This window comes from Parasteatoda tepidariorum, chromosome X2 (assembly GCF_043381705.1).
Source record: "Parasteatoda tepidariorum isolate YZ-2023 chromosome X2, CAS_Ptep_4.0, whole genome shotgun sequence".
Lineage (NCBI taxonomy): Eukaryota > Metazoa > Arthropoda > Arachnida > Araneae > Theridiidae > Parasteatoda > Parasteatoda tepidariorum.
The window spans coordinates 36,450,491-36,463,046 of NC_092215.1; the positions used below are offsets into that span (position 1 = coordinate 36,450,491).

At 28.1% G+C, this 12,556-nt stretch overlaps 1 protein-coding gene across 3 annotated transcripts in view; it reads right to left on the minus strand.

The window, feature by feature from the left end:
* The window catches only part of LOC107447483 (leucine-rich repeat-containing protein 24-like), a 475,982-nt gene that overhangs the window by 338,597 nt on the left and 124,829 nt on the right, over positions 1 to 12,556 (minus strand). The gene's annotated exons all lie outside the window — the stretch shown is intronic.

The window sequence follows — 12,556 nt, forward strand, 5'->3', positions numbered from 1 at the left end:
ATATATATATATACATATATATATATATATATATATAGTGAGAGAGAGAGAGAATAGATGAATAAAAAAAATGCGTGTAGATTAAAAAAATAAAAAATTCAAACATTTTTAAAAATAATTTTATTCTAATATTTTTCTTTCTTCTCTTGTCATTTATCTTTATTATTTTCCATTGCTTCTTAATATTTTAACTCAATATTTTATAATAAGCGCAAAGCCACAATTTTATTTTGCTATTTAATACTTATTAAGTCATGTTTCAGCAATTCTTGTAAAAATCCAATCATAATATATTGTTTTCTAACAAGGTAATATAAAAGATATATTTTTACTTAAGAAAACGACAATCTTATTGAACGATTATGCTTTAATTGGCGTGAGCCAAAGATATTTAATGACATTTAAGGAACCCAAAAAAGAAAAAAGTAAAAAACTTCATATGAAACTTGGGATAAAAAGAAAAAGAAGAAAAAAATTCAGTCAATCAATATGCTTCTTCCGAGATTTAGGTCACAGTGATCACCAGCTCCTTCAAGCGCTACTCCTTACCCGGTTTTTCTTCATTATTCAGCAAAATCTTCAGATCGAAAGAAGAGAAAAAGTAAAGAAACCTCATCAGGGATTCAGGGAACTCAAGATTTCGACTAGTTTTTTTATTTCCACTATACGAACCCATTGTTTAAAATTCCTTTTAGTGATTTTCTAAGGAAAGGAAATGTTTAACTTGGATTTTTGTCATTTTATAACTTCAGCTTTTGGGACATTGTTCACACAAGCATTGATATTGGTGGTCACTTTTTTGTTATAATGTTAAGGTTTGAAATTGATTAATTATATTAACTTATTTGATGTAAGAATTATGTAGTTTTCTCATTTCAAATTTATCTTAGAGGTTTCTTTCAACATTTTTCTCTGCTTTTTACTTAGTGTCAGTTCACACTAGCATGTGTTAGTTGAGATTTCCGTTTTTATGTTTTAGTAAATTTACTTTTCGCGAAAATTAATATAACAGAGTGCAGTTATTGCAGAATATTAAAGAACAAAAATTTTTTTACAGTTGCTTATTTAAATTTTGAGTTTTTATTTTTTGTATTCTTCTTTAGTTAGTTGAAGGTACAGAACGATTATAAAAAATTCGGATATGTGTTTCAAATTACCTATCAACCTATTTATAATTGGGTAGAGTTTGCATAGTTGTAAAAACAAAAAAGGTTGGAAACACGTACACACTTTGTGCATAATTCTCTTCAATTCCTTTATTGTGGATAAATTGTAGTTATAGATTTGATCTACAATTATCTACAATTATAGATCTACATCTACAATTATTGATTATAATTGCAGATGTAGTTATAGATTTCGAGAAGAGACAAAAGTGTCACAGTGAGTGAAAAGGTTGAAATGTAAAACCACGTGTAGTGAATTAAACTTTTTTTCAAATCTAAAAATAATTATTTATAAATATTTTGTTAAAATTTGAAGACATTTCGCAACTTCTACTCAAACTTAAATTTGCATTACACAGTAAAATATTTTAGTTAACCATTCAGCATTAAGTTTAAATTTACGGCAATCTTAATTCGACGCAAAAGTAAACAATCTCACCATACATCAAAGAGTTGATTACAGGGTACTCTGTTAGAATTTTCGCTCCAAAATTACGATGAAGTCACCGACATCACTCTGTTCATCCAGTTTACCGTAACATTTACGATGTGGTTCATTTCTTTACGTTTACGGTTTTGTAACCATTCACAACTAGCATGGATTTAAAACCATAAAAATGAATTTTAATTGTAAATTGCAGTAGATTATATCTCACGTTTTGCTAGGTAATGATTATGTTAGTAAGGTTGCGGTTATGTTATACTTTCTAAAGTAAGCCGTGGAACTTGGATATTTTGAATATCTAGTTTTACCATATATCATGAGAGCTGGAAAATATTTAAATTTTTCTTGCTAAGATTCTCGGTAGTGCTGCCATCGATGAGTGAATGTGATATTTCGTATTAAAAAAGTTCAGTATCACCAATTGATGAGTGCAGAACACTGGATATACCTTATGTAATAAGGGAATGAAATTAATATTGTGGTGCCAGCGCAGGTATTTTAACTTCCGTTCAGCCAGTCACGAAATTCATTGGTTTGTCCTCCCTGGTAAACTATGCACCCAGCTGTAACTTCATTAGGTATTCGTCTGACGCTTAGTGCTATAAGATTATTATGCGTCCAATGATGGAAAATAAAAATATGAATCCAGATCACAGGGCTTAGCTTCCAGCTTCCGTAGAAGGAGCATTGGATTCTTTTTAGCTTCGGGTTTAGTTGACGACCTCTAATATTTTACCGTCTAATATTTAATGAATGATTTTTCTTACGGTTAACAGCTCCATCTTTTTTATAATTTCATCTATTTTGTTTGAATATGGTAAATTAACAATTAAATAAATTGTTTCTCGACCATTTTTTTCTGAAAAAGTATATTATAGTTCAACTTTACAGAAACATGTTTTATAATAATACACTTTAGTGAGAGGCAAATTTGTACGGAATTGTGCTTCATAGTGCGGATATTGTGGTCAAACGTTGAAGCGATTTTTTGATTAAATTCTCAGGCTAGTCAGAACTGCTGTACTGAGAGCCTGTATTTTTCTTAGTTATACTATATTTTTATTTGTTGTATTATTTGTTGTATTTCTTACTATATTGTTATATACAAACACGGTTAAATATACATTAAAGTAAGATAACACTGTTTTTCAAGCAGAGATTTTAGTTATATTTATATTTGTTGTATTTCTCACTATATTTTTATTTGTTGTAATAACCAATATGTTTCTTCTAAGAAAAGCCTTCATTTAACATCTAAGCATGAAAGCTTTAAAAATTATTTTATACATGCAAGTCAGCAAATAGTTTGTTTATTGCTTCATTTCTTATGCAGCCATGTCTGGAAATAGTCTTCAGAGTAAACATATAATATTCGTGAGTCTTATGAATTTTAAATGCATTAACGTTGATATATTAATAAATTTGCTACCACAAAAAAGACATTTTTTTGAACAAAATATTTTTTTAACCTTTGTCAGAGTTATATGCTGTCATGCACTGTTAGAATTTTTATTCTGAAATTATGGGGAAATAACCAGTAGCAGTCTGTCTATCCAATTAACCTTAAAGCTACCTGTAAAGAATATTTTTATCTTTACGATTTTCAAACCGTTTAAAACTAGCAATAAAATTATGAATACGGAACCATACGGATTTTTAACCATTTACAATTTCAAAACCGTTAAAAAAATTTAATAAAACATTTAGGCTTGGCTTTTTTTAGGTACCAGGAATTGGAGAGTACAAGACACAAACTGGGGAATGCAAGAAGCTGGAAACTCTTTATGTTTTGTAGGGAATAGAGGAAATATTATGGTGTCAACGCTGAGACTCGAACCCCGTTCTGTCCGACAAATTATCCCTCTCGTCTATAATATGTACCCAGCTGCAAGGAACTAAGTGACTTCATTAGGTGGGATCAGTTTATGTGGGATCAGTTCATGTGGGATCAGTGTTTGTTTAACCGTATTATTTAAAAGCAGTACATAAACAGTTTTTCTCACAATTAACATTTTAAATACTATCTTATTTATGAGTATTTGACTGTTTCGTTTGAATATGGCAAAATAACAATAAAATAGAGTTTTGTTGAATATTTACTTGTACAAAGTTTCTAACAATGTATCTCTAAACGTTAAAGGGAAATTATGTTTCAAAAAAATCCGCAAATTTATTTCAAAAAAAATTATAATAGCCTTGATTTTCTGAAAAACTCTAGTTATACATAAAAAAATAAACATATGAGAATTTAATAACAAAAAATTCATCATTTCAAAAACATATTTGTCACATATTTTTATTCAAGTAACCTTCTCAGTATTTGTTGAATGCTATTGGTCATGAGACAGAAACAAAAGTCATATGTTCTTACGATATGTTTAGAAAAACATGATTAAAAAATCTTCTTCAAACGCAAATATTCCTACATTAAAAATTAATATCTGTCTTTATACATGAACGATTGAAGTTTTTATCAAAAAATATGTAAGCAAACAGTTTCGTTATAGGTGGCTTTGTAGCAAATATTTATGTTTTTGAACTCTTGGGAAATATACTAACGTAAAACATTGATTCTTCAAGGTATTTGGATTTTTCAATCATCAAAGTACGAATCATTTTAAAAAGTGTAAACATACAAAAACTTTTGAATTCAAAAGCAGTGATACTTGTTATAAGCCTTTCAGATATATTTTAGGTTTTATGTCGTACATAAATAGAGATTTAAGCATAATATTCTTTTCAATTTATTTGCATTAAAACAGAATTAAATATAAACTTGTGCGACTTTAATGCTTTTAATTTTTTTAAATAATTCTTGACATTATAGTTTTTCTTTTTTATATTTGACTTAAGATTGAGATTTTTTTTAAATAATTAAAATCACTCAGAAATAAAATATATTTTTTTAAAAAAAGAAGAAAAATATATTAAAAACTTTATTATTAGTATTAATCCATTGGAATTAGGCTTGAAATGCAACTTAAAATATATTATTTCTTAATTGCATGTTTTGGTTCGAAATTGTCAATTATGCATTTTGGATAAAATGATTGATAACACATTTATTTATGCATTTTATTTGGTAGTAAAGTTCAGTTTATGAACTCTGATAAAATTAAAATAAAATGCAGTAAAAGTTTTGATTTACTAATATTTTTAAGGACTTTTTATAATAATTATTACTACTTAATTAAAGGTATAATTCATTCCGTGATACTTTTCAGGATATCTACTAAACTTAAAGTTAAATAAAAATGGTAGTAAATCTAGGCTTACGTTACCGGAAAAACCCTTTCTTAAGATACCATTTTGAAGTTCAGATATCTTCTGCTGAGCAAATTAGAGATCTAACGCTAACGCTATGAAATTATGAAAGAAATAAACATTGTTTAACAGCTAATATGAAGTGCTGTTCAGAAGGATATTAAAATATCAACCACTTATGAAACTTTTCAAACCCTTGGGAACCCTGCTTCTCATTTTATTTCTTTTATACTAACAATAATATTGATAAACTAACTATTTAAAAAAAATGAATGACAAAACGTTCTTTCAAAATTATTTCATGCCTAGATAATTTTTCGCTACTTGTTTTTTTGCCATTAAACACATATTTTTGTTAGTCACATTAGCTTAAGAGAAATAAACGAAATATTTCGATAATATTTATCTATTTAATAAATATGTATTCACGCTGTATGTTTATTGTAATATGACGCTTTGCTCCATTGTTAACTTCAATTCATTAAATTTTACTTACAAAAGCCAAAAATATAAACAAAAATATTTTTAACATGAAACAATAAACAAAATATTAGCTATCACTTGCTACTTACTTACATTGACTACTCATTTATTAATTAGTTATAATTTATTTCCTTAAAAATCCTGATAAAAAACTTTTTCAGATATTAATGCAATATCTCGCCATTTGTTTTCTCTTTTTTTCGTTAAGTGATAATAGTTTAATTTCTAAAAATACATAACACATTACGATTTTTTAAAGCTTTTATTCTTCGTATTTCTTACAAATTTATAAAGCACATATTTCTTCAAATATATATACAGTTACATATTAAATTCAGTCATAATTTTTACCCCATTACCTTTGTTATAATAACTACAAAAAGCAGCTAATCGCAGTTTTAAAGCTGAGAAAAGAAGCACTCTTCTAAAAATATTTCATGCAGTGCCATTTTTTCTTCTTTTGTCGCTTTACAAAACACATAATCATTTTAATAGGTTAACAGCTATATATTAATAGGTTAATAACTATATATAAATGTAATATTTAGTAATTGGTTTTATATTTTTATTGCTAGAATTTAATAGGGTAATAAATATAAAAACATGACACATTCTTACTATTTTATTACAGGTTCTATTCTTTAGATTTCTTTCAGTTTTATGAAACGCACATTTAGTTCTGTCATACTTTTCAACCCATTACTTTTATTATTACAGCTACAAAGAAAATTTAATCACATTTTCGATCAGAATAATGAAGCTTTCTTTAAAAAAATGTATGCAGTACAATTTTTTTCCTTTTAATTCTTTGCTAAAGACATATTCCTGTCAATTACTTCAGCCTCAGAGAAAAAGAAACGACAATAACAAATTTCTATTCACTAAATCTGTATTCTCAAAGTCGATTCAAAGTTATCTGGCCTTTTGCTTCATTGTAAGCTCTCTTTCCGCAAGATATACGTAAAAATAACTATAAATATAAGCTAATTATAATTTGGCAATAAAAAATCAAATATTGTTTCATGTATTTATGCAATATTTTGCAATTTGTTTCGTATTTTAAATTGTTAGAAGTTAATAGTTTATTAACTGTAAAAAAATGTAATACTTTAAAGCTTTTATTCTTTAGATTTCTTATAACTTAATGAAATACACATTTCAGTTAGTCATATGTTTCAATCCATTACCTTTATTTTAAAAAAGTTAATCACATTTTAGAGCAGAATAAGGAAACGTCCTTTCAAAAACATTTCATACAATACCATTTATTTCCTTTTACGCTTTACAAAAGATATATTCCTGTCAGTTACTTTAGCCTTAGAGGAAAAAAAATTACAATAACAAATTTCTATTCACTAAATCTGTATTCTCAAAGTAAGTTCAAAGTTATCTGGCCTTTTGCTTCATTGTAAGCTCTCTTTCGGCAAGATATACGTAAAAATAACTACAAATATAAACTAATTATAATTTGGCAATAAAAAATCAAATATTGTTTCATGTATTTATGCAATATTTTGCTATTTGTTTCGTATTTTAAATTGCTAGAAGTTAATAGTTTAATAACTACAAAAAATTTAATACTTTAAAGCTTTTATTCTTTCGATTTCTTATAACTTAATGAAATACACATTTCAGTTAGTCATATGTTTCAGTCCATTACCTTTATTTTAAAAAAGTTAATCACATTTTAGAGTAGAATAAGGAAACGTCCTTTCAAAAACATTTTATGCAATACCATTTATTTCCTTTTACGCTTTACAAAAGATATATTCCTGTCAGTTACTTTAGCCTTAGAGGAAAAAAAATTACAATAACAAATTTCTATTCACTAAATCTGTATTCTCAAAGTAGGTTCAGGGTTATATGACCCCTTGCTTCATTGTTAGCTTTCTTTCGGCAAGGTTTACGTAGCAAAATTTTCAACCATATGATACGATTCGAGAAAAGCTTCGCCGTTCGTCATATTGGTCATAAAATTTTATCCTCGTGTCAGATCGTCAAACCTTGTGCTAAGGCATAAAATTCTCTACGGGAACTTTAGCCCTACCCCGATTTCGACAAAACGTTTTGCGAGTCCAACCATATCCCATTTTATTCTTCTTTCGCCAGCTCTTACAAACAGGCAAAAATCGAAGGAAAAAAACTTGTCTAGTTTTATGTTTATGTTACTTTTACATGAATGCTTGTCAGAACCAAATTTTACGGCACAAGCAGGAGTTTTAAGCATTAGATATAAGTTTTAATATTATTTGTTGTATTGTAACGCCATATCAAAAAGAAAGAGTTTCGGTTTCTGGCTTATAGTTGCACTCATGGGAAATTTTTATCACTGAAGATTTTTCTTCTAAATCTCCTCGATTGCTTCATGCGAGGCATTTATTAAGAACATTTTTATTCTTTTTAAGAAAGAATTTCTCTCTAAATGATTTTTCTGGAGAAAATGATTTCAGAATTACTTGTAAGTATTAGATTTCTTTTTTTCTCCTTGCAATAACCAAACTGAAAAATACGCAGGACTTTTTTCTTCTTTTTTTATATTGTTATATAGTAATGTATTAACATTATTTCATTAAATGCTTCTTACCTAGTTAGGGGAAGTTATATAAAAATGAATTATTAATTAGAGGAAGTTATATAAAAATGAATTGATAGTTAAGAAAAGCTATAAAAAGTGAATTAGTAGTTAGAAGAAGTTGTGTCAGAGTTTAAAAAAAACATGTATTATTTTATGTTTATAATACTTTTTAATGAATGCTTGTCAGAATCAAATTTCACGACACAAGCAGGAGTTTTCAGTATTAGATATAAGTTTGGATAATACTTGTTGTATTGTAACACCATATCAAAAAGAAAGAGTTTCGCTTTCTGGCTTATAGTTGCACTCATGGGAAATTTTTATCACTGAAGTTTTTTCTTCTAAATCTCCTCCACAAATGTATGACGAAAACGTTTCAACTCGAAGCCTCACCGTAGAACATAGCGGGGAGTTGTAAGTTAGAATAAAGAGTAAATATTCGAAAATTTAGTGATGAAGTAAGCAATCTGTCCTGTATGGTGGTCAAGGAGCTGGCCTCGTACCAGGAAAATTCCCGAATCGAATCCCGCTTTGGACTGGGGTGTAATTTATTTCACTGTTCTTTCTGTCCTTCTTGTGTTGTTACAGAAATACTAATCCCCCGATATGGGGCCAATGATACAATGATAATTAGATATTTCAAGAACAACGAGTTTTTCAGTAAACAAAAAACAAGCAGAGTGATGAAATATTTTTTCATTTTGAAAAAATTAATTTTCTCGAAGAGGAGACGATAATTATTTTGTCACTTTGACTGAAACTCTGCGCGGAGCATATAACAGAACACGGTTTCGTCAAAAATTTTAAAAAAAATCGTAATATTTTAGTGTCCATTTCTTACAGTGCTTTCAACTGTTTACAATGTATGAAGCGATTTATTATTCATCTCGTAGCTAAGTATTTTTATTTTCATAGCTCGTACAGTTTTTCTTACAATAAATTATACATACTAATCCATACCAATCTTTTACTGCATGTTTTCGTGCATGAAAGCATAGTATGAAAACAGTATAACTTTTGAATTTTACAAATGGAAGGCATAATATACAATTAATTGGAAAAATTGTATATTATGCCTTCCATTTGTAAAACTGAAAAGTTATACTGTTTCTAAAAATCAATTATACCTCTAATTAAGAAAAATACAAAAAAGTACTATTTAACAAGAAGTAACCCAGTGAAATCGATAAGATATCTTCAGCATAGTATTGCTTTCCAAGACACTGTTTATCTTTCCTTTTCCAGTTCTCAGTTCAATTAAGCCATCCATTCATGAAACGTAGGTTCCAAAAATCAATGGGCTCCTCTCTAATTAGACCGGAAAAGCCGAAATGCCGAAGAGAAATGCTCAAAGTTTTAAATACACATCCATTTACACGTATTTCGAGACATTACCCACGTTTTTGCCGTTAACGCCGCGGCGAAAAGTAAAGACTCAGATATCGCGCCAAAGGGACAGCGAAATCTAGTTAAGAGTGAATTTGCAGTTCCACATAATCACTAGTTTGATAATGACCATTCTGATGCACGGACAGTAGCAGCATTAATGAAATCTTCGGCGCCCTGGTGTAATTAAATGGTCGCAGCCCTTGCAAAGCTAGATAAGCACTGACCCGTTAACACCATCATTATGGGGAAGCCATGGTTGTCTACCTCTCTGTAGCGTGTACTAACTGAAGCGAGATCTATTCTTAATTTCATATTAGACGCTGAGATTAATCATTTTCAACTTGAATTTAATTTTGTTTAAACTCACTGTTTATGTAAGAACTTTATAGACTGATTAACACATAACTCAGATTAAACTGTGATATGAACGCACGCATATGAGAATATTATATCACATTCCAATACTATAAATTTACGAGTCTAGTTAGTTAGATTTCTTGAAATTAATTAACACATATATAAACGCATGTGTATGAGAACATAGAATCCCAATGCTTCAAGCTTATGTATTGAGGGTTTTTATAATTATTTAAATTTATTGCAGTCGTATAAACATGTTTCTACAAGTTTTTTAAATTACTGTTCAATTCTATAAATTTATTTATTTTATAATTTGGATTTCTTTAAAAATTTATAGGATGGACAATTAAAGCTAGAGAGACCGAGCAGGAGTTAGAGGAACAAATAAAATATCTAATATTTCTTTTTTACTTAATCCTAAGAATTTATTTAAAAGGAACATATATTTCAATCATATCTTTCTTTACGCGTCTAGTCATTATATATATTAATTTCTTAAGTTTATTTAATTAATTACCATGCTTAGTACAAAAATTATCTTCAATTTTAATTTCAAAGTACAAAATGCTATGGATAAATGAAGAACATTATATATATATATATATATATGTGTGTGTGTGTGTGTGTGTCTTATAGATATAAATAGATGGATATAGAGCAACAAATATTAAAAAAATACCAGCATGCTAGGGAGAAATTATATAAGCCAAGATTAAAAGCTCATATTTGATTTAAATCGACGCTTGCTATATATTTCTAAGAAATCTTCAGAAATGATAAATGCAGTAAATTTGATCAATATCTTTGTCCTTTGAAATATTATTCTTGATCTAGTTAAAACAATTTTAAACAAAGCTTCGCTCTTAAATTACATGATATAGCTCCTGACTTCTTTTAAATCATTATTTTAGCGAGCTTAAAAAAAAGTAAGAAACTTACGAAGGATTTATTATAATGATCCATGACTTAAACTCGTTTTCTCCAAGGATATCTCCGCTGGGTGTAATTTTGTGCTGTTTACTCTAAGCAGGCCATGATAAACTATCAGTAATGAAGCCTCTCTTTGGGACAAAGTATTTTTAAAAACAATGGACTTTTTCGTTCTATTCTGAAAGTAAATCAAGCGATAGTTGCAGGCGAAGAGATAAAATTCAAAAATTTTATCGCATTCTAGTCACAATTCAGAGTTTATTTATTTATTTAGAAAGAGGTGCGCATTAAATAAAAGGATATTTAAATATGCTGCATAACGAGAAGAAAGGCATAGGACATTTATTTTAATTTGGATATAAATTAGAGATTTAGATACATTTCTAGTTAATGTAATTTCTATCGTTATAATTTGGAGTTACTGGGAGTGTGTTGAAATGCATGTAGCATACCATTTTTTAAAAAAAAATCAAAATGAAAATGGAAGCGATATTTAATTTGTAATAAATATGTTCTGTGAGCGAATTTAACTTTACTGTTTTTTTAAATCATTTAATTTACATGAAATATATTTACATCTATTTATGTTATAATAGATTCTGTATATTATATAATAGATTTTGTATTCTGTCTCAATTAAGAAAAATTGAGGCTGAAAATTATTTTTAAAAATGCAATTGCAGTGAAAGAGTTTTGCTATAATAATTTTATATTTTATTTTATAGTATGCCGCAATTCTGTCTTTATGGGGGAACAGCAAAAGTCACAGTATTTTATTCGAAACTCCCTGGATATAACTTCTAGTAAAATAACACATTAAAAAGGAGTTTTTTTACCATGCTGTTTTTTTGTAAATCTTGTTAAATAAAGTAATTTTATCATGATTTCTAAGAGCATGGCATAAAAAACAGCTAAATTAGTTATTTGGTAAAACATTCTTTTCAGTTTTGTATTTCTACGACATGTGTGGTATAAAGAAAAATTTTTCAATTCAGAATTACCGGTAAACATTTGCCAAATGAATGAAAAAATTAGCAAATGAATGGTTTAAATACGGTATATTTTGGTTTTATGAATGGAATTTGTTCTCCGTGAACTAATTATAAGAGTATACTTATTCATATATGGAAATGAAAAAAAGAAATCTGCGTAATATGAGCATCTTGAGCCGTGATGTTTCCGGGAATTCAGTGTTCGTCTTGCGCTGACTACAGTGTTGACGTAATATATCCTTAATGGTAGATTGTTCATGGGTTGAAGTCCCTCTGCCGTCGGGCTAACCGTGGGACGTTTTCGAGTTTTCTCTCTCCATGTAACGCAGATGCGGGGTAGTTCCATTAAAATGTACTCCATGAAGGAAAATTTCTCCCAATACTTGATCCAGGAGTCACCTCGTCTTCTGGATTGAGTTCAAAATTACAAGACAACGGAGTTGAACATCAGCAGTCGTAAGCCCAAAAGATTGTTCAACAACGGATATAAAAAAATATACACATCTTAAGAAAACATTAGCTAGTTAGATGATTTTATAGGAATATCTGAATTAACTAGTTTAAATTTACCTAGCTTTGGCTATTTCAAATATATTCCAAACAAAAAAAAAATATATAAATTATGTTAGTTTTTCTTAAAAATACTTTTTCATTACATTTTAAACTTAAATCAAGTGGATAATATTATTTACAAAAAATCATGATTTTTAATATAAATTTTAAATCGTTCATTTATATTATTATTAGTTTGCATAAAAAGAGAACCATTCATATATATTTACCAACAGTAGGAACACGAAAATTTGCTGAAATAATAACGAAATATTGATTTAAATTTTGAGACATTTGCATGAAAATTTATTCAAATAGTAAATGAATTAAAGACATAGTTTCTTTTTAATATCTCTTTTCTCTTTTATAAAGTCATTTTCATATTAGACGCTGAGATTAA